Source organism: Rhynchophorus ferrugineus, unplaced genomic scaffold, assembly GCF_030347505.1.
Source record: "Rhynchophorus ferrugineus isolate W39M unplaced genomic scaffold, kcgeb_rfMv2 rfM2, whole genome shotgun sequence".
Lineage (NCBI taxonomy): Eukaryota > Metazoa > Arthropoda > Insecta > Coleoptera > Curculionidae > Rhynchophorus > Rhynchophorus ferrugineus.
Window position 1 is genome coordinate 38,089,647 of NW_027472581.1, and position 24,643 is coordinate 38,114,289.

The 24,643-nt window shown below is 30.6% G+C and overlaps 1 protein-coding gene across 3 annotated transcripts in view; it reads right to left on the reverse strand.

The window, feature by feature from the left end:
- dtn (transmembrane protein 132C dtn) overlaps positions 1-24,643 on the reverse strand; it is a 419,781-nt gene that overhangs the window by 205,748 nt on the left and 189,390 nt on the right. The window lies entirely within an intron of this gene.

Below are 24,643 nucleotides of genomic sequence, written 5' to 3' on the forward strand. Positions count from 1 at the left end.
GAACACAATTGCTTTTGTCTCCCAAAAAAGCTACTAGAGTTCACTGCTCATTCCTTTTTAGACAACTTTTGGAATTCCATTTCGCTTTGCAGTCCAAAGTAGGTGATAAACTAAAATTTCCTTCGAAGTGTTGGAACGACATATAAAATCCATATAAAACTTTTTAAACTATAACACAATTTTTTATGAAATTTTGAGTTTAACTTGAATCCAAATATTACGCATACTATATAAAAAGATTTTAACATGATTACATGGATTAGGTCTTAAGATCTGGTGATCCGGAAAAACGGAAGCAAACCGTTGGAGAGTAACTCCTAGTTATATTAGTTATGATAAAGATGTGCACCAATAGAAAAATAAAATAATTCGATAATATGTTGAAAAATAAAACAACCAACTTTGTGGTACTCTTACTTGTTTTATGGAATATAAAACTCGAATAATGGCATTTGTATAAATTGTAATTTTAGACAGATGACTTAACTAGGACATGTTGTAGATAGTTGAGTTTATTATCGAATAAGTGATTTTATTACCAACAACTCGAACATATTCAACACTGACATCACTATTTTATTTTAAAACCATTTGAAATCTTTGCATATTATTTATAGTATGGTCTAGGTATAGGTTTATATTAGTAGTATGGTCGCTATATATCTTAATTAGAATTGTTGTGTGCCTTAGTCACAACTTTCTAAATATAGATGCTAAACTTCATTTAATAGTAATGAGTTAAAACTATCTGTAAATACTGAAAATCACTACAGCATAACGTATCGAGATCAAAGATATTTTGTTTTAACAAATACGTATCTGCCGATAACAAATATAATGATGTAACTGATATTTAAATGACTATTATGTTGTTATAGTTAGGAGATCCGGATAAATCATAAGTTGGGCATATACATAGTAATATCTGAACAATAACATTAGGAATAATAGAGTGGCATCCTCTAAAGCATACATCATGAAAAACCAATCAACAAAAAAAAACTGTTATTTGGTCTATTCTAAACCAGAATGTTTCCATTAATATTCGGCCTTTCTCATATTAAGATGTTTTTATGCATTTTTGTATTAGGTCCAATTACTCCTGAAAAGTAGAATAAGTATAAGAGCACAATAACCCTTCTAAGTCGGTTGGTTCTGAAGCAAAACATATTGTATACCACACCGACTGACTTAAACGAAACTGAATGATCTTGTTCGCGACCAGAAGAATTGTTGAGGAAAGAAAAATATGCTGCTCCATGCCACGTAACTCATAATTTTGATGACCCGAATTCCTTATAATGAGAGTAGTTAAAATTCAATTGTTTATGCGCGAAAATATAATTTTTCTTTCTTAATACTGTTGTATATTTAATTTTTTGCTATATTTTATATAATCTAGAACTAATAATTTTATTCCTTTTTATATACATTTTTGCCACCTTTAGACTAATATAATTTGTTCCATGTAGAAAATGTTCCAAGCGCATAAAACATTCAAATAATAGTTCTTTTTTGTGCCGTGTAATTTAACTTAAAGTTGTCTTAAAGTCTTGTTAATTATGTGGCATCGCGGCTACGTTGTTAGAGGAAGGACGAATGGCTCATTCTGGGCTCAAACTGCTTGTGAAAACAGTAGATGAACTGACATGCAACATAGCCATAACAACAAATTACCATCCACTCAAAACATAATTTGAGATAAATGTACGATCGATCGACAAGAGATTTGTGAAGGAATCAAACTTCTACGGAAGTTCGATGGGTCCGTTGTTTTGCAGATAGAACACTCTCAAGTTAACAACGAATGTGCTAGTGGAACTTACACTGGCCTCATCTCGTTTCTACCAAAGGTTTGTCAGTTCATAAACTCGATTGAAAAATTGATGCCAAAAGTGCAACAATAATAGGTCAAACTTTACACGTGAATATTGGTGCAAATTACAAAAAGCATGCATGATTAAGCAAACGAGCCAAATGAAATCGTTAATTTTGATTGAATCCCTAAAATCACTGGGTTTGTCAGCAATGCTATTAGACAATTTATATTTGAGGAGATAATAATATGCTACACAATATAAATCAAATGAAACTATATAATGGAATAAGACATGCAGTTAAAAAGTTGATGGACAAAGCAGATGAAGCAACTATATAATAGAAAAGTTAAAAGGCAATTATGTGCAAAATGCAAGAATATAACTAATTTTAACTGATTTTCTTTTTGAATTCAAGTGTGTCCAGTTTTTGGTATGCTTTGTATTCGCAATCAATGGAAGTTTGTTGACTTCATCCTGAATAATTAGCCCTGTTTTTTAGAGTAGATATTACGTGCACGAAAGTCAGCAAACCCTTGGTACTATCGGTTCTCTCCCCGGAAAGTTACTTAATAGTCTCATTAAAATTAGTGCAGATATGATCTCATTTTCTTTATTAGTATATGAAAAGCCAGAAAGGGCAGTTAGTATACAAAAAAGTGAACTTGGCATAGTCAAAATTTTATAACAAGATAGAAAACAATATTGATTAAGGTTTCGTATCATTTTACTATAAATAATTTTTAGGAATAATCTAAAGATATTTTACATTTATAGATTGGCTAACAAATAAATTGCTTTTAATATATATCACAAAAAGAATTTTTTCTACAGCTCAATGAATATAACCCCTACGTCCACAGTGTTACCAAAAGTTTTCTTTCATCTTACGCAGTGGTGCGTATCATGTGCTGGGGTTGCAGAGACACGCTTCTCAAATATTTCAAAAGATATTGATCGATTACAAATATAAGTCCAATACATTTGATATACTTTTAACATACGCCTTAACATCGTTTCATTTTATGTTTATTTTCAATTTTCCTACTAGAGAAGTATTATTTTAAAGTGTTGCTAAAATAAAGGCTTAACTTTAATACGAATAACAAGAATTTGATTTTTGTAAAAATTAAGAAATGGTCATAAAATCGGTTGTGGTAAATAAGTTTTTACTAACAAATAATGCTTTATTTCTTCTGTAATTAAACTTCAGTTTAGATTGACCTAGTTCTATCAGTAGGAGTGATAAATTCTGATCAGAAAATCGACTGAGGGTAAATTGATAGTTAATCCTCCGCACAAACCCTTTGTTGCCAAGGGAAAACGCGGAAACAGTTTTGTAGTTATTTATAGCAACCTTTCTAACTTATGTCTAATATACTCAAAAAGGAATGTGAAATCTTAATAAGTCCATTTTGAACTTCATTATGATCGCAATACCCCGTTTTATTCGAATTGTTTTTAAAATAATATTTCATTTAACTTTATTATTTAAGTTATTTCTGTTTCAGCTTACACAGACCACGAGTCATTCTCCCCATCGCTAGTAATATAAAGATATATTTATATACTACATCGTTCAAAAATTGCAAAGTAAACTGTAAGTTATAATATATTTTATTGCTGGATAGATGCCAACAACTTGTTTAATGGCAGAGTTATATTTTGGACCTCCCAACTTGATCGACATACACCTCGAAGAAGTATGAATTGTTTTTATATATATTCTCTATGAATAATAGAACACAATTTAAGAAAACCGAGAGAACTGTTGAGATATCTTAATTTGCTAAGATGCTTATTACTAATTACTTTGGAGACTCTTTGGAAAATAGGGATTAGTGTGCACTAAATCTTATTTTAGATTAATGTTGATTTTTGACTGTTGCACGTCTTCGAGATTTTTTAGAGTTTCTAATATATTTGATGGTATTTTATAATTCTAATTAATAATCTTAAACATAGTAGAAACAATTAATTTTATATATTGTGAGAAAGTTTAAATTTCAAAGATTTTTTAACCAAATACTATGACATATACGACCCAGTAAAATTTTTAACACATACACCTATTTCTGCAAATGTTCTCAGAGAATAATAATAGCCACTTTGTTAATTGTCAGTGAATTAAGCCTTCTCGGGTGCGCACCGGTAAGTGTTTTATCGAGTCTGATTTTTTATTTTGAACTGATTTTGAAAATTTGAGGATACGTTACTACACAAAATCTACGGTTTTGGCGAAAACATATTGTCTGCATTTAATTTTAAAACAGAGAATAATCCGAGTTTGAAATAATAAAAATAATTCCTATCTGCCTTTCCTTACATATTTGAACAATTAAGAAGAACTCCAAGAACCATATAAATAAACATTACCATAAAAAAGACCAACATCGCCTAGATCAAATACAGCCAATAGAGTTAGAACTAAACGAAAAAGCCACCACTATATATGAAAGCAGAAAAATTTTTCCTAAAAATCTCCCAATATTGTCGCTACTATTCTTGATCCACAAACCCTATTAATGAATTGATTACCTAGAGCTTTCGATCAACATATTGTACATTTACTAACCAGTTAATAAATCATTATTTTTACAAAACAATAATTTATTTACCTATACTCTTATATAATAATCATTAGGATGTTATTGATAGTTTTATATTTTGTTTATTTGATCCAGGTCTACTTTTGTTAGCAAATTTAGTTATTTCACTAATTAATTATTTAATTACACTGCACACTGTTCTTACATCTTAGCAAAATGCTGTCTAATTTCTTCTTCTCTGATTCTCCGAATTTCATATTCTTCGACTTTTACTCTCAGCAAATTCTAGCTAAGAGCTATGAAATAAAATTTAAATCATTATTAAAATATATTATGTTTAAAATAAATGTCTAATTATTAACAGTTACTAAAATTTTTTCTACCATTCTTGATGGACAAACCTCATTAATGATTACTTCCAACACAACCCGAATTATTTTCTTCCCTGTTATCTTTCAATTTTGGCATATGTTGATACCTATTCCAGGTCGTTGAATATGATGTGTTATAAATTTGGCAGCTAAAATTCCCACTATAAATCAAATTAATGCTGTTTGGATTTTATAACTTTTAAAAATGTAACCTTACATTCTGCCCTTACCGTTGTTCTTCCATATTTTAAAACCAATGTATGTTAGACCACCAAGAATAAAACAACAATGTAATTATTATTACTATAAAATTATTAACGTAACACAAAATCTACATATTCTAGTATTTTTGTTGTTTTGATCTGATCGACCGTACCGATCGACTCGAAAGGGAATGGACCGCCATTAGAAATGGAAGACAATATAGTTTATTATTTTCTATTGTTTATTCTATGGAAGAGAGTGCGCATGCGCCAAATCCGAAGATGTTGTGGAGTAATGTATCTTAAAAATTTGACTCAATCGCTGTTGAAGAAATCTCTGATGAAGAAGCGTTTGTACTTCTTCTCTACAACAGTTCGCTTCATTGTTAGACTGTGATTGACACAACGCCCATCAATATCCGTAACCAGATTGCCAATAAGATCAGTTAGTAAAAATATATGATCTGCATATGGTAGTAGTAGTAGCTGATAAATTTGGCTTTGTATCTGCAATTGCTTATTATTTTGTTAACTTATTTCTGATAAAAATTTGAATGTTGCCAAAAATTTTTATGATATGGTACCTAGAAATTGGCCATGAAATTGTCCTGTATAATATGCGGTGGGCCAAATGACATTTGTAAAATAGATTTGATTGTTTCCCCTCCCAGAAATTAATAAGCGTAAAATAGTGTAGCCGTGATGGCAATTTTTTGGAAAATTTACTCTTCCACTGGCACAACATTAGCCAGTGGAGTGGCCGCTGTAATATAAAGCCTTACAATATTGATTAATGTCATTGCTCCAATTGTAAAATCAATTGAGAAAATTGCGTTTGAAGCAAATCCACTTTATTTCCAGTCACAATCGAACGCAATTGTGACATACCGGTCCTTTTATTAGCATTTTCTGTCTCTCGTTGATCATTAGTACGATTAGCGTTCAATGTCTAATACATTACATTCATCAGTATTAAACATTTTTAGTTACAAAATAATTTTCGGAATTTTCACTATATAAATTCACCTATAAATCAGTCGGTTCAGCCATTTTATATAAATTAAATAACGCACATTATTTAATTTATATAGGTGCTCATGAGCTAGTTCAGTTGGCGTAAACGTGAAGTGGAACAAACAAGAAGTAAAACATGAAAATGGTACATGAAATTCTGCCGAATCGTCCTTAAAACCTCAACATATAACCTCAACCGTACTCTTAAAAGAACAAGATACTTTTAAGAATCATACGCGAATAGAAGCCCTGTATACTGCTACAATATTAAACAACAGCGTAGGCATCATAAATAACATAACATATTCCTCTAACACTCTAAAATTAAATGTTTTCCATTATTTCTTACACAGTCCTTTAAAAACAAAAAAGCATCAAACAGTTATGTTTGTACTGCGTAACTATGTTTGATGTATCTTGTTTGGGTTAGTTGCGGACCAACACCTGCAATTATACTTTTAGAGTAATTTCTTTTTAAGCCATAGAAGTAGATTTTTTTGAGGAATACCTAAAACAGCTGAATGTCTAACAATGACCACCCTTTATGAAAGTAGACTAACAAGTATTATATATTATAAATAATAGACTGTCATAAACAAAGAATATTTATATTGTTTAAGCAGAGTGCTATAATGATTATGTGAAAAAATAATTAAATATGGCGGTATTTGAAATTCTCAATATGTTTTTGGATGATATATTCTCATTGAGTATCACCCTTGGATAGTGTTAAAAGATTTAATCCAACATTAAACAGTTACAGTTATATAGTTATAATATGGAAATATTAGCGATAAACGTTATTTTGAAAAATGATAACCGTGAAATTGCAATCCCTCAAAATGAACCTTCTTCCTTAATTAGCAGCTCTATCTTCACATTCCACCATTTTTGCAATATGTAGCCTATTTATATGATAAACATCTTTTTCGCTCTTACCCATATCCGCATAGGCTCGTTTCGAAAAAACCATTTTGTTCGTATCGACAAAAACAGACAGTAAATCATCCCCGCCAACTAAGAATAAACAAGGCCTGCGACTAAGAAAAAATCGACTCCTCATCGAATGGTTACCCTCGGAAACGGCAATTTAATACGATAACCGAATAACGGCGACGAAATTGAATGCTGCCACCCCAATATTTCTCGGAGAGCGCTCATTACACGAGGGTGCCGGCGACCCCGCCTAATACCACCCCATCCCCCCGGCTCAGAATTTATGAGTCACTAGCTCACTGGCACCCTTATATTGTGTAGCATCACGTCGCATTGTGTTTATTCTGAAGATGAATCGTCTTTTTCGTCGAGGGAATATTTTCTTTATGTAAACAGCGTTTTTCGCCGGAACAGAAACTCGCTATTATAAAATTGTTCATGAATTTGATATGTCGCTTGCTTTATTGACAGGGATTGGGAATGAAGCTCAGCTTTGTTACAACTAAACATTACGAAAAATAGTTGATAAAGTTTATGCCAATATAAATAGTATTTTAATTTAATAGACTGTTGTTTACTAAAAAGATATACCTTAGTTGGGTGGGCAAAATTATATAAACCTTTGATATATATACAATGATTTATTAATAAGGTGTCGAGCTTCCTTTTTTTTGGCACATCCAATTTGACCAGCTAGAACCAAAGGTTCTTTTCCTGATGTCGCTTCGAGTTCTTTGGTTTTACTACCGGGTTTGCCACATCTGTGCCATCTGCATAAAATGCGGTGTTTGAATTCTTGGAAAGTGGGAAGTCGGCCATGTACAAGCTAAATAGGGCCGGGTCTAATGGAGAACATTTCGGGACTCCTGCGGAGATTTGTTTCCGAGAGAAGACTGCATCGCCGATCTTTGCGTTAAAGTAACCTGTATTCCAAGTATGAGCAAATTATGGTAATTATATCATCCGGTAGACCTAGTCATTTGGCTTTGAAGATTACATCATTGCGTCATACTTGGTCGACAGCTTTGGATATATCTAGAATGATGGCTCCATGGCATTGAGTTACCGTTTGCTTCTAATACAGCTGCAATTCTGCGCGAAATCGATTCGTAGAGCATGAATAGTTTCGAATGATGTTTGAAATGGACATCTACTCCTCACTCTCTGCTCTAAACTTTCCTATAACAGTTCAATTATGTTGATGTCAGGCGATTGTACTGGTTAGGGATGAGTGCATGTTACGATCTTAGAATATAACAGTGTTTGGCAGCAATATGCAAATTATGGTGAGAAATGGATAAAAGACCATATAGAGATATTCATTCGTAGTAATAGGATAGTGATGTGAATGAGAGAACTAGTAATGTAAACGATGATTTATTGGACCCTACCATATTCTTTTAATTATCAAAGGTCCAGTTCTTATGATCGTTGCACCACTTCTTTCTCAGCTTATCGTTGGCTTACGCAAGAAATTGTTTTGCAGTCTCAACCCTTTCATGAATGTTAACTTTTTAGAACCTACTATTTTACACAAGTGAATGTTGAATTATGCTGTCACAATGAACTGTCATAACATCTTTTCATTTTGACTTTTCCAATAATCCATTAGATTTGTCGACATTTTTACTTAATCAAAATAAAAACTACTATTAAGTGGACTATAGACGCTCAATATTATTGTGTAATGTGGGTTGCAAAATATTTTGACCGCGGACCCTAGACGGTTAATATTATTTTACAATATTTTAGTTTGTGCAAAAAATTGTACTGTATGGAGGCGATATTGAAGGTTGTGCAATATATTGCTCAATTGCGAGCACAGATGTACAACCACATTGTTCAAACGGTCTCATTGTTCAAAACGGTAAGCATTGTAAGAAGTGTTATAAGAGCGCAGTGCTGCCACTACATGCGACCTCGAAAGCTAGAACCAATCTTGACAGACGTATTAAAGTTCAGTGTTTAGTGCATCAAATATGTTAAGAATCGTTCTCATCTGTTCCTGTTCAAAAGTTCATCGGAATTTGTAAACTTGTGTTGTTAGAGAAAGCAATGGAATATCACTAATCTATAGTAAAACGTTAAAAATATAAATATAGTTTTATTTATTATCTACTTATTTAAAACCATCTTATCTATTTTATTGAAAACGTTCTTGACATTTATTTCTGTATAAAATAAATTATATCTGGAATATTCAGAAAATGAGAAGATTCTTTTGATATAAATTAAAAAAGCTGACGGTTTGAAACGGCATAACAACTCCATATAAAAATAGAATTATTTCGAGAGTAACAGAGATGGATTTGTGAGATCAGCGAATAAAGTTGACCTAGTTGGCAAAGAAAACTAATGCTAAAATAGCAGTCTAAATTAGAGATACTGTGGGGTATACCCATTAATTTCTTCTGTTCCTAGATATTACAACATAATATAATGCCCTGAAAATATATAGTTACCATATCATACAAAGAAATTCCATAAAAGAACTGAAGTTTATTACGACTAACATACAGTAAATGCTTTAGCTTCCATTGTTGAATAAGTAAGTAATTGTACGAATAAATTAACAATTGAAAAAACAGTAATTAAAATTAAAAAAAAACCTAAATTATATAATACTTAAAAAGCTGTTGAATGATTGAGACATACAATAAGTATTTTTATGCAAAATTATTCAATTATCAAAGAATTCAAGTGAAGGGCGTTTTATAACAAATCCTTTAGTTTATAAGACATAAAAACATAGTTAATGCCCAGAATTTTTTTACCAACAAAAACTATAGAATTTTTCACTTAAATTAGATATTCCAACAAACGTCTGTAATTTTTATGAGAATTCTTCGTTATCGCCCAACAACAATGGAGTATTATTGACCTATAGTTCTCCCCTTCATTGGTCGCGGAGACAAAGGGCTTTTATCTTTTTTGATTGCTATTGATGCGGGATTAGCAGTCCATCAGTAGGGGAAGAATTGCTGACGAATGTCGACGTTTATAAATGACTAACAAAATGGGTTTCAAGTGCAGGTTAAAAGAACATTTCCATGACAGAATCTACATCAATATATATAATTTTGTTTATGTTCGACCCTTTAAGGGAATGTTATAACATTGTCTCTAATTTAATATTTCATTTCATTCAAATTCAATTACGTTAGAAATTTACTAATTATTAGAACGTAGAAATTTTTTTAACAAAAGATATATAATTTAAATGATTTATAAGGCATTTTTTATTTTTAGATCAAAAATTAAACTGGATTTTTAAAACATAGTGGTATAATATACGACAATAAATAATATTTTGGGCTATAGGAGAAAATTCACTGACATTGTTAAATTTTGTTATATCAACTTTTAGGTTCTCTGGTCTATTGGATCAGCTTTTAGAGTCCGAGTTGAAATTTGTATAAAATATTTCCAATTTATTATCACAATGACATTATCTTCTAGTTTGCTGCTATTTTTCTTATTTCTGATACGTTCGAACACGGAAACGAACATTGCTCAAAACAATAACAATAGTGATGGTTCCAAAGGTTGTCTTAACGCTTTGCTTATTTTGACAAATTTCAAATCAGTTATTGCCATAAAATTCCTTAGAGAGGTAAGCATTTTCACTGTTAAGCATATCACTGAAAATATTTTTTAGCATGTTACAGCGGCACTGGATATTAGTATGAACACGGTCACTGAAATATCTCAAATGATAAAAAAATTAAAAACATAATCCTGGATTCACCGAAAAGAAACCTCATACGTCGAAGTCCTCATACGAAGCGGGCGACGAATAAAAGATCAGTTTGATGTTGGCACTGTCATAGATCAAATATATGAAATGTATAAAAACACTGAGTAGTTTTTTCAATATAAACATAATACAATCATTTAAGAGGAAACTGTTAGTCTCGAAAGTATCGAAGAGGTCTAATGGAACTTCCAGACATTGCTTTTAAAAGAATAGAATTTCTAAAAGCATATAATTAAAAAACTTATTATTTCAGTTTGTGTATTTAGATGTGACATATTTCAGAATGGGACCAATATACCCAACGATCATGCATAGCAAGATAATAATAAAAATAGTGTTAAGAAAATTAAAATTGATGGAACAAGGTAAACGTTGGAATAATAATTGATTAGGTTTTATTAGTAATAACATTTATTAATAATTCATTGCATATATATTATGCTTCATGTTGGAAACTGGAAAGGTTAATAGCACCATCGGTTTGAATGACCTCGATTAAGCACGTTGAAGAAGAAATTGAGAAATGATAGAATCGTGAACAAACGTTCGGTAGATTGGAAATGAACAGCTTAGTTATTCACTTGAGCGAAGCTTTCTGAATATGGGATTATGATTCAATGCTGACTATCTCCAAGGCAGGGCGATGAGAGTGGAAACAAATAAAGGTGTGTATATAATCAATATACGATAATTGTAGGAAATTGTGTTCTAGAGAGTGATAAGATTTATGTCCATTAGATATTTGTGTAAATTTTCATAATATACATAGTATTTGGTTAAAATGTGCGAGAAGGGAAAAAATACCAACTGTTTTGCAGACATGGCCAATGCATTAGGGATATTGCAGTGTTTAATTTTATCAAGAATGGTGTAGGTAGTAGGTAGTACTAGAATATGTAGAATGGTGTAGGCGCAGGTAATAGCAGAATAAATAAGAAATGCAGTGGTATTAAAATGACTTGACAATGAAACACACAATCGAAGGAAACAAGAACTAAACGTAAAAAGATAAATATGCTCTCCAATGAATGTAAAATACATTCCTTTGATATACAATTTTTAATTAGATAGATTAGTCCTCCAGGGGATATCACTACATAGAATAACGCTCCTAGAACTCTACCTTATGAGTGATGTGGAAAAGAGTTCAATGTAAATATAATGGCTGTATAATTAACGGTAGTTTTAATTATTCGATAATATATCCATTAAACGTACTATAATATTAGAATAAACTATACATATTCGATAACATTTTTGTTTCATTATTTTATTTAAGCTAGAATTTTGTTAAATGTCAGGGCCAAATTGAACTAAAACTCAGAGTTGATACGGCAACATCATGATGTTTTGACGTCATACATTGAGATGACGTATGTTCACACCTACTTAGGATAGACTATAATTAATTTATATAATCTAATTTTTGTACACCACAGTCAAATTCTAAAGAAGCTATGGTTTTACATAAACTCATAATTATTTTCGCTGACTTTTCATTAGATCATTGCAATTAATTTAGTTATATAAACATATAAAAACAGCTAACGTAGTAATAATAAGCCAAGTGTTATGCGAACTAACTATTTATATATTTTTAAAGTATGTAAATTGTCATCACATTAGTCTACGTATATTAACACTATAGATGGTGGGCTGTAGAAAATGTGCAAAAAAGTAAGATAATTTGAAGTATAATTCAATCAATAATCATATTCACCAGACCATATATCTTAGTAATAGTGAAATCATTAATTTCGCAATTTGTTAATATTTTTAGATAAATCTCTATCTGTTTAGGGTAAAGATATATATATAATAACATAAGACATTCTTTCTACTTTACAATTAAGTATCTATAATTAATATCCATATTTAAAAAAATTCACGTATGTAACAGATTGCTCTTTAAGGATTTCTTGGATAAAAGATGGTGCTACTAGATGACATGACATAATTGCCAATAGTCATATGCAAACTAGGAATCAACCATTGGTCCGTTGGTCATTAGTACCATGTAGAAGAATATAAACAACCGTGACATCCACATCTAAATTTTTTCCTGTATTTTCTAACCTTATTTTCTTTCATCTTTCAACCGATAATGTGTAATTTTATTTCAGTTAATAATATTCAGTTAATATGTTAAGTGTTATGTACTATTTGCCAACCATCTAATCACTGTAAAATTGTATTTTACTATTGACTATCGATCGTTGAAGCCACGGAGATTTAATAACGGCTCTCGGAATTTTAGATGATTCATTAAATGTCTGAAAACTATGAAAACTGAAAAATGTTAATTCATCGAAAATAATTTATATGATCGTCATTATCACCTTTAATCTGAATCAAAACATTGAGTTAAAGAGTGACGGGAAGAAAGAACTTCGAAGCTTCGTTAAAGCAAGTTAAAGCTCTGGAATAGGAATAGTCCATTGAGACGCTGAAAGGATTTTATTAGTAACTCATTTTATTCAAGATAGTAAAACAATATATTCAGATTGTTAATCAAAAATTTTTGGCGGCTGCATATAAAGAAAGCGTAAAAATATCTGGCTTAGAGAATAAAACATTTATTTAAAAACACTGAAAAATTTAATTAAGATACAGTTAAGATAAATAATGTTGCAAATCGAATTAAATATATCTACATAAGTACCATAGAAAGTTTAATGTAACGTTGAAAATATATCTGAGACACAATTAAACTTTTAGGCTAGCTTCTACAAACTCGCATTTATTACATGTTACGCTCGTTTGGTTAACAAACTTAATTAGTGTATGTGGAACGTTCATTTTATAGTTTAGCATAAAGTATTATGACTTTTTTTCTGCTCTTTATCAGCAATATTTGATGTGAACCATGAGGAACATTATATAACTCTCATTAACAAGATAATAAAAATTTATATCAACTTTGGATGCATTAATTCTTTTTTCCTATTTGCGTTTTTCGTATATTTGGCAGTCAACAATCACTATCAATTCTTAATTAAAAGTTCTATATACATAGATTCTATATACTCATATATATCACAGTTTAATCTGTCAAGGGCTAACTTAGAGACCATCTAGAAGATATCCGGTCTTACCCTACATGGGTATCGGCATGAGTTGGATAGATTTTCCTGTCGGATTTGAGAGCTATAACTATATTTGTCGGACATAGACCATAACAAAGTATTTTTATTTATCTCTGCTAAAGTCGTCATATAATCAATATATTTTTTCAGTTGTCTAACTACGGCCACAACCGATATAAAATGTATGACGTGAGTACATGATATTGAAGCCAATTTTTACGAGGTTTTGGACATATCCTTTATCTCATAGAATATGTTGATCAAAAACTAAAAATCGTGATGAAGTACTTTCAACCCGATAAATTGTCAAAAAGTGAGTGTCAAAAGAACCATTAGTGTTAAATTATTTGTCTCAGTAGTAACGATTTGTGAGATTTTATGTAACGAAAACGTTCAGTTTTTCATCAGAATAATGCATTGTTCATATAGAATCAGCACAATTTTCCATAAAAGATCAACTTATATTTTTTGCAACCCCCTTATTTCCTTGATCAAACCCCATTGGACTTTACTTTGGAAATTTGGACTTCTTTTTTTCTTTAAAAATCAGTTTCAAGAGCAATATTCTAAGTTGGATTTTGCAATGCACGAATTTAAATAACCAAAATGCCGGCTTGGTTGGCGCTGTCGTAAAGGCGACAGGACGGTCCACCTACTGTTGCGATAATAGCGGGTTCAAAACCTACTGGGGCATGGTCGTAAATTAATATTTGTGATTGTTTAATATTTATAAATTATCCTTATGCAAGAGTGGAGTTTCCATCCGATAAGGAAAAAAAAGATATATATATATATATATATATATATATATATATATAATATTAATTAATAACTGGTAACCTTTAAAAGTTATCCGTTTTTTATCAAATGATTGAACTTCTTGGAACATTATCAACATTATAAAAATAATCAATGTTTTTCATAAAGTATTAACGATTTTTAATATACTTTTATTATTTTATTCAAAAATATAAACTGTTTCAGAATATATATTAAAATTTATTATACTCATGCAATAATGGTTCAGCCAATTATACATAATCATAACTGAGTCAGAGATCAGAAATTTAATGTGTTTATATAATTTTATAGAATAATTTATAATAGTTCCAACTTAATTATGAAAAAAAGAACAGCGACGTAACAATGACACCCTCACTGAATTAAGGCAGCTATTAAATTCCTAAAACGCCATGAGGCCCGGACATAAATTGTGACGATTTATTTTCCTGTAAACCCACCAATAATTCTTAGTTTTTGTTTATTATCACCATGTCGTATGCTCAAGATGGGGCACCGCTTAATGTCTTAATACCAGCATTTTTCACGAGATTTGCGTAGGCCAAACACGTTCGGCAAATCTCTTTAAAAATATGTGCTCAGTGGAGAGGATGATTTCGCAGTAGCGAACTTAACTGCAAAGGTTTAAAGATAATGAAGTCTTCTTCAATTTAATATTATAGCGTCTCATTTTACCACCTTCAAGCCGATTTGAACTGTGAGGCGTTAAACCGGGCGAAGTATTAATTTGAACTCGTTTGTTAAGCTTCATTATCCGTTTTAGGCTTGTTGATGCGTAATAATTTCAACCTGTCTATTAGATCTTACCAAACGCTTTTTTTTGTTAGCTATTTACTACAAAGCTTACTTCACAAATAACTACCTTAATTATAAAGTAGATTGTGCAGTCCAGAAGGTGGATACTGTATAAAAGTGTTAAGAAAGATTAAAACGTTATTTTTGAGAGTAAGGCCTAATAAATATTACGAACAGCTTTTAATAGGTTTACGTGATTATTAGTCTAAAAAAGGTAATTTTTATAGAATTACTATTTTGTTTGCATTTGTTTTATCAACGACCAAATGTAAGAATAAGAATAACGAGTATAAATTAATAGAAATATAAGTAATAGAATAGTATTATCAGTTTTATTTAGAATTTTAATTACACCATTCATAACTATATTTTAACTACTGGTGCCTTCTAAATACTGTAATTTCAATTAGGTATAAATTTAAACTCTGTGGTGGTTATGCCAATACACAAATTTTCCCTCGAATAAAAATATTTTATTACTTTGGCTGCATGGGATTATTGTTATTCTCACATTGTTATGAAATTTCGAAGACGGGGAAAATTAACCGATCATAATTCTAATTCACGTGCTGTGTTGCAAATTTCAATCGAACATTTGCTTGAAATAAAATATTACTTGGCTGGTAGTTTAGTATATAAATTTTATTCACATAACTTTTACTGACTGAAATTCAAACTGTTGATTTTTAATTTCCTCTACTAATAGTAGAAAACAATGACCTTTTGCTGAACACGAGAATAAACCTAATAATAAAAAATCAAATATTGATGATCAAAATTGAATTCAGTGTCTTTGATGATTTTTGTTATGAATTTCAATGTACTTTTTCATTTCTGCTTTTTCCTGGCGAAAGATACATCTATTCGATATTTTTGATGGGCAGGCATTCCACTGTTTCAGCCGATGTGTATTGGCCGTATGTGCTTATATTGGCTCGTCTTGGAAGATCCATACAGGATGATTCGTTACCTGCGTAGATATTATAAAGTGCGTTTTAAGCTATTTAGACATATTTTTAACATTTCTTTGCACCAATCCACAAGAAAGATTTTTTGAGCATTTGGTAAATAACGCAGAAATAGGTAACTTTTAAGGCCAATATTTTATTTGCTCTCATTAATTTTCAAGTCATATTAATGTTCAAGGCTGCCTCTATCTCAGGGTATCTCAGTTGATGATCTTGCTTGCAGTGGTGTAGGATGGAGCTTTGTCACCGTATAAATAATTAAGTTACACTGTACACTCTTGTCTTGATAGTTCACTTCGAAAGTTATAAAAAACAATAGCGTGAAAATGTTCATGAGTGCAACACAAATTTCACTCAAATTACGAATTGTTCCGAAAAAATTTATATTCAATAATATTAAGTTTCGAATCAAAACATCACATGGAGTGATTGATCAGACACTCAGTGCTGTAACCGGAAAAAGCTATTTTAGTAAATTGAGATTTGGGTACTGCAACTTTAAAAGATTCCCAATCTCAAAGAGTTTAAAAGAAAACTTTCTTGCACAATACCAAAATTTAACTTTAATAACATTTTAATACTGTAATCTACAATCAAGCAAGAAATGCGAATTAGTTTTTCCACATATATTCGCATAAAGTAATAATTTTTTTCTAATCCTAAATTTTGAGTTCTTGGCTGATCTCTATGCTTATATTTACACTGTGGATATACAAATACGAACAAATAAATTATTTATATTATTGATACAAATATATAATCTACATCGTCAATATACACGAGTATGTTACGTAAAACAAACTATTACTATTAAACAACTATTATTAATGTTTAAAGTAATAGGAGTTTAGGGTAAATGATGTGGCTCGATGAATGGAGGTAAAACGAAATGAAACAGTGGTGTTTACATAATGTGACCGTTATTTATTGGCAATATAAAAAAATTCGAAAAATACAATTAGATAAAACGGATGGCAGCGGTGCTACCTGGAGACGAGGTTTGGGCAGTCGATGGTGGCACGTCTAAACCAAACGATGGTTGAGCACTGAATGAATCGAAATACCCTTCAATAACATCCCAGATAAACGTCCCGGGGTTGCCGACAGCTATTCGTTATCGGGTTCTAGTTGACGCTGATACCCCGCCCGTGTTCAAAATCTGGGAATATATTTCTGGGTATTTTGTAGACCATTATTCAACCATGTAAAATTCGACATGCCTCAAGGTCGCTACAGGAGAAAATGATATTCTGTCACTTCAGTAAAAGGCAAAAAAACCTAATATAGTACGCATACGCATATTGGTATATACACAATGATGATTTGTACATCATTACGTAATAATATCCTATTGAAAAGAGTACATCTTGAAAGTACAAGTTTAAAATACTAAAAAGGTATTAGAAATAAATTAAGTAGTTTCAGAAGGCCATTGTTAATATAGACTTACTCAAAAAATATATTTGCTAAATGGTGTAATATGCTAATCGTAAATGAATCATATCTGACACTTGATGTCATGCATATTCCTTTGCTTAATAATCAAAGTAGGTATCTTAAATCCCTTCAAATATTTAAATTATATTCTTTTGTATAATACAATATGTTCTTTAGTTACGAAGGTATTTTTTCATGTCAATCGTCAGTTAATTGATCTTATGATTTGACGAGACTTTTAGTACTTTCAGCTTGCGGAAGTAGACAGTTGTTGATCTTTATACACGGCATGTTTTTCTACGCAATGTAAACATCACGTCGGATGATTTATTTTCACTTCACACACATTTACTATTAATCTTTGAACAAAATTTTAGGCTACATCGATTTAGACCAAAATATACATATCGGTTGTTAAAATATGTTATGTTAGATTAACTTATTTACTCACTTAAGACTCGATTAATACATATTTTAACATGTTTAATTACATAATAAGAGGGCATGTTTAAATTATGTTCATAATTTATAAACTGTAACATTAGAAAACACATATCAAATTTTGCTTTTATCTATAAAATTTTAAATGAAATAAGGTTTTTGAGCAAACTACTTTTTGAAAAGACAAGGCCCATTAAGGCTGAATGAGAGCATATATAGGAATGGAATAATTTTATTAGTTAATTGTTATTATCTCAAGGGAAAAAGTGGTTACTGGTTAGTATACCTAATAATATAAGATTGGGACCGCAATTTAACCAATGTTAATCTAAGATTCGGCGGTGTGTTTTAAGCAAAAGCTTACATCATAAGTTTGTCATCACCTCTCACTCGTTTAACTTGATCATGACTTAAAATTACAGCATTTTAATTTTGAAGAAGACAACCAAACTTTTCGACATGTGCAATGCTGCCTGTGTCCCATATATAGGAAAAATATGAGTTTACTTAATTTACCTTAAAAATGTTTACTAAAAATTATACAGAAAAAAGAACAATTTAAAACGCTTTTGTTTATGGTTAATTTTAATGCTCTGGTGAAGATATTGATTGGCAGTATTATTATTAAAAGCCTCAGTGGATCCAATAAGTTGTCCCATGTTACTGAAATTAATGTACTTAAATAAGGACAAGTGTTTTCAATGTCAATTCAAAACTCATGTAAGTATGGAAACAAACTGTATCTATTGGTTAAAAGTTGCTTTTTCAAGATATGCCACAAATGATACTCAAACGTATTCTAATATAAATGGAAGGTTATAATCAAAATATTTATCTTGAGTGATAAATTTTGTCTTACGAATTTGTGTTGTGACAGATGCAGGAAGTAACATATATGAGTTTGTACAGTGTCTTAATATATTCAATTCCATCAATTTATCTCGTTCGTTATTGTAATTATAATAAATTGTATTAACAGATTAATCATTGTATAATATAAAACGTATGAGTTTTAGGGGATAAGACCAAAAGATATCAGGTCTTACCCAGCCTGGTTGATGGCGTCACCGGTATTATTTTCCTTGTCGGATTTTACATTCTTGCCATTTGCACAATCACAATTACAAATTCAGGACCATACCGCATCAGTGGAAGGACCGCCCTGTCGCCTTGATCATTGCGCTAACGAAGCTGTATTAGCTATAATAATATATCAAGTAACAAGATATTTAAAAAAAATCATGTTAAATTTCATGATATGTAACAACAAAATCTGTAAAATAATAGTATTGAATACAGTATTTACCAAATTTGATTAATACAAACATTATAACGAAACGTCACATGAATTTAAATAATATCAAATAAATTCGTATGGTTTTATTTATATAAAATAATTCCAATAAATCACTATGTTGCAGGAAATGTATTATATTGTTAAATTTACTATACGCTTTCAAACAATGTTACACAATTACATCCTGCATAGTCGCTTTATATCGCAAAATTTTACTGGCCGAACATATTTCGAATTCGACTGAATTAAATATATTTCTATATGTAACACAATATAAAAATACAAAATAACTATATTTCTTATATCCATCTGCATCTATATATATATATATATATATATATATATATATATATATATATATATATATATATATGTATGGCTTAGTAGTTGGTTTGATGTTTTAGTGCAATCCCATAGTTACATCGCCATAGGTCCAAATTGGCTTTATGACTTATTGTTAGTTACCAATCCATATGATTGTACGTCAAGGCGAAAGTATCGTGAAAGTATCCGATTAATAAATAGAATTGTATGATTTCGAGTTTGATGTTTCCAATTTAACTTAACATCAAGATCGATGTCAAGGTGTTTCTGCTGTGTGTAGCTGATTCTGCTTGAGGAGCATCAAGCATCGGTTATGTGATATAATTAAATTTTTATCATTTCGCAGCAATGGACAGAAGGACAGATTTGGTGCTATTAAGTCGTAATTTTCAGTCTCTAGTCGACTTATAGATTTTGTTTATGTATTACTTTGATATTATCTCATATTAATTATATTATAAATAAATAAATTACACATGATTACATGATTATATAAATTACATGATTAGATAATATCTATGAACATTTTTATTTTAACTGTTACCCAAACTCAGCAGACATTACCCTTTCTCTATATCACTTATATAAATTAATAGGAGACAAATTCATTAAGCAGCATTTGCATATTCACAAAAACACCTGAAAATACATTTGAATAGTCCATAAAAATCATAATCTTACTATTTTCATATTTATGTAGGTTCTATAAGAACATATGTTTATACAAATGAAAATAAATATTACATTCAATCTATATTAAATTTAATATCGTCCAAGAAACGGATGGAAAATAATGACCTTAGATGCCTACAAATAAAAGTAAATATCCTGTCGAAACATGTACATCATTCATTTCTGATGGGGATATTAATATTGTTCAGGCGGATGGTATTCTTCCCTTAAAGTTTATATCAGTGTTGTTGATTGATTAAATTTAAGAAATATTACTTGTGCTAATCACTGTATTTACAACCATATTCTACTGAAGCTTTTTACATGGAATTTATTTCAGAAGGTGTGATTATTCTATTATACCTTTTGTTATAAGCTTTTTTTAATTAATTATATATTACATTAGATATGCTTGGTACAATCTTAGACAAGCAAGGCGAGTACGGAAAAATACATCAGTATGTATTTCCCAAATTAAAATTAAATTACTTAAGCTAACGTTAAATTCGTTTGGTTTGGTTCCCTTCAGTCTTCTGATTTTCTGCGAGTTATCTATTAGCTCTATTGCTTCCACGTTACTATGATTTAGTAATTTTATTTCAAGCTTTAAGGCGTAATCTTGGATAACTTCGTAAATCCATTTGATTTCGAAGTCATCGTACAATTCTTCGTTGGTTACGTGGCGATAAGCATTGGTAGTTAATCCAAAAATTTTGTTTGGTTTATTAGTTGGTTTGATGGTTTAGTGCAATCCCATAGTTACACCGCCATAGGTCCAAATTGGCTTTATGATTTACTGTTAAACCAATCCATATGACTGTAGGTCAAGGTGAAAGTATCCGATTAATAAACAGAGTTGTATGATTTCGAGTTTGATGTTTCCAATTCAACTTAACACCAAGGTCGATGTCAAGGTATTTAGCTGATTCTGCTTGAGGAATCAAGCATCCGTTATGTGATATAATTAAATTTTTATCATTTCGCAGCAACGGACAGAAGGACAGATTTGGTGCTATTGAGCTGTATTTTCCAGTCTCTAGTCCACTTATAGAGCTTGTTTACTGTCACTTCTTTACCTGACAATATTTTTTCTAATCAAAATTAAATATATTTAATCAACACACTGATTAATATTTTTGTTTTAAAGTTGTTTCACTAGACTGTAGCTTGTAAAGTGATAATTGTAATTACATGGAATTTAGAAGATTATTAACTATTCTAAATTTATATAGACTTGTCAGCAATAGTTCCATTTATGTGTCAAATAGGAATATTATTGAGTGATGTGTATATACAATTAATATTTATGGGTAAAATATTAGTATCAAAATAATTTTAAATTGTTTATTTAAATTTTGTGTTATAAACGCAAATAAGAGAAAAAATCCTGAAAAACTCGTACGTCAGTAATATTGAAAAAAAAAACTTGTCAGTAGTGTTGCAATCAAATACGTACTTTATTGAACATAATATTAGTTACATGTAGTCTAAAAATCTTGTATGAATTACATATATACCGAAAATATAGATATTCGAAATTTTAGTTTAAATAACCTGCAAATATTAAATATCAAAGTATCAAATGTTCAAAATAAAATTTAAAAATACATAGCAAACATTGTTTCATTTTTCTGAAATAAATATGTACCGTTAGAATGTGAAAACTACTATATTTACTGAACAAACTATTATAGTGATGAGGTAATATTTTGAACTAATTTAATAACTGACTGATTAATTTTAGCAACAACAATTGCAATGATTGGTTATAAAGATGTAATAAATTTATAAATTAGTAAAATGGGAGATTGAAATAATTCCACATTCCCAACATTATCAATAAAATAAATAGGGGGTAGAATACTATCAAACATAATAGTAATTTGTATATCACCAAAAACAAATATAAGTGACATATATATTTCCTCAAATATATTTCGTTTTAATCAAAATGCATTTATTCAAACGTTATTTGTTTCCTCATTTAATCATCTCAATCTCTTCAAAACGATGTCCTGGCGCTTTCGTAAGTTTAAGCTATAGGCAAAAGTTCAACAGACATAAACCAAGTTATAGGTTGGTTATGAAATTACTTGATAATTCTGATGAAAAAATTGAGGAGAACTAGCATTGGTTCGACCTAGGCCAATGTTTTTTTGCAGTATATAAGAATTGGATCATTTTGCTGATTTGATGGATCTTATTTAAAATCCTTAAGTTACATATGTACCCATTAACGAGGGATATGGTGATGAAGTACGTGTTTTTAGAATTTGGTTTCGGATAAAATGAAGACACCATAAATTAAGGAATTCGGGGCGGATATCTCTGAGGTGGATAGTACTGAGGGACATCTGACATCCCAGCTGTATATTGTGTTTTCGTTGAACTAACATATCTAAGAGAAATCTTGTAATTATTATCCTCTCAATCTCTATTGAGAAGTGGACATTTGAATATTGACAATTATGTCAAGTTTGAAATGGTTGAACTAGTGTATTCCATGATTCTTGATTATGAAAGTGTCGACCATGCTTAAATGAGGTAGAATATTTAATTGCTAAGTATTTTAATGGATATTTAGATTATTTCTAAGGTCTTCAGGTTAACTGGGAACATATGGTTCCATGCACTTTCGTATTTTAAGGTAAATTATATGGCTCGGTGAATGGAGGTAAAACGAAATGAAACAGTGGTGTTTACATTATGTGACCGTTATTTATTGAAGTAATATAAAAATGAGGAAAATACAAAATAGATAAAACGGATGGCAGCGGTGTTACCTGGTGACAAGGCTTGGGCAGTCGATGGTGACACGTCTAAACCAAACGATGGTCGAGTACTTAATGATTGGAAATACCTTTCAATAACATCCCAGATAAACATCTCGGGGTTGCCAGCTATTCGTTATCGGGTCCTAGTTGGCCCTGCTGGCACCCCACCCGTGTTCAAAATCTGGGATTATATTTCTGGGTATTTTGTAGACAGTTATTCCACTATGTAAAATTCGACATGCCTCAAGGTCGCTACAGTATGATAAGTATGAAATAACATAAACAGTGGTTTCAGTCCTAATGTGATTTTGGGATAATATAAATACCCTTTCACTAATAGTTACATTTTATTAATATTTATTGACATATAGCCTTTCCAAAATAACAGTAAACTCACGTTATTAAGTTGTGTAATGTATTGCCTGCCGCAATTTGTAAATTCGTTTTGGAATTAGACAATATTTTACGAGATATAATGCTGTCTGATACGATCACCGTCTGAAAAAACACCGTCCTCATACGAAGTGGGTGACGAATTAAGATCAGCTTAATATTAACTCTATAAAAGATCAAATATCCGAAATGTATAAAAACAGTGAGTAATCTTTTCAATATAAATATAATTTAATACAATTATTATACATCAAACTGCAATAGTCTGGAAAGAATGTTACTACATCTGATACTAGAAAGTGTACTATTAAGTAATAGAGGATTTAAATGGTGTAAAAATAATCCACGAAGAGGGATATTAATAATTCATTGCTGATATCATTCAGAAACAGGAATGGTTTTATTCCTGGCGCAGAGTTAATGTTTTCTTCTACGTCCAAGGGTGACACTATCATGGAGGAAGCATAACATGTATTTGCTGTGGTTTGGAAATCAGCTCTTAAAGGACTTGAAGGAACTATCAGTTACTGTTATGGAAAATGCACCGTACCATGGTACACTGGTGGAGAAGCTCCAACAAGATCATCGACAGAGGTTGAAGTTAAGAAATGGCGTGCAGTACATAAAATAAGTTTCGAAGAAGCGATCATAAAGAGTGAATTATTTCAGAATTGTTACCCACTAAATATAAATTAAAGATTTAATTGCGTTCTATGTAATTTACTTTTTTAGAAATAGGCCTGAAAAAAAAAACACATGATAGATCGGATTGCTGAGCAATGTAGCCACTAAGTGTTCACTCTTCCCTATCACTGGATATGCAATTCAATCGAACTGATATGAGGTGTGGCAAAGAATTATTACAGCAGACATTCCGTGCGAGTGATATAAAAACAAGAAATATTTGGATGTGTAGACAGAAGCATGGACAACAACAATTCCTTCGGTTTGAATATGCACTATAGAACATGAAGAAGATTTCATAGTCAACAGTATCATTAACTTATA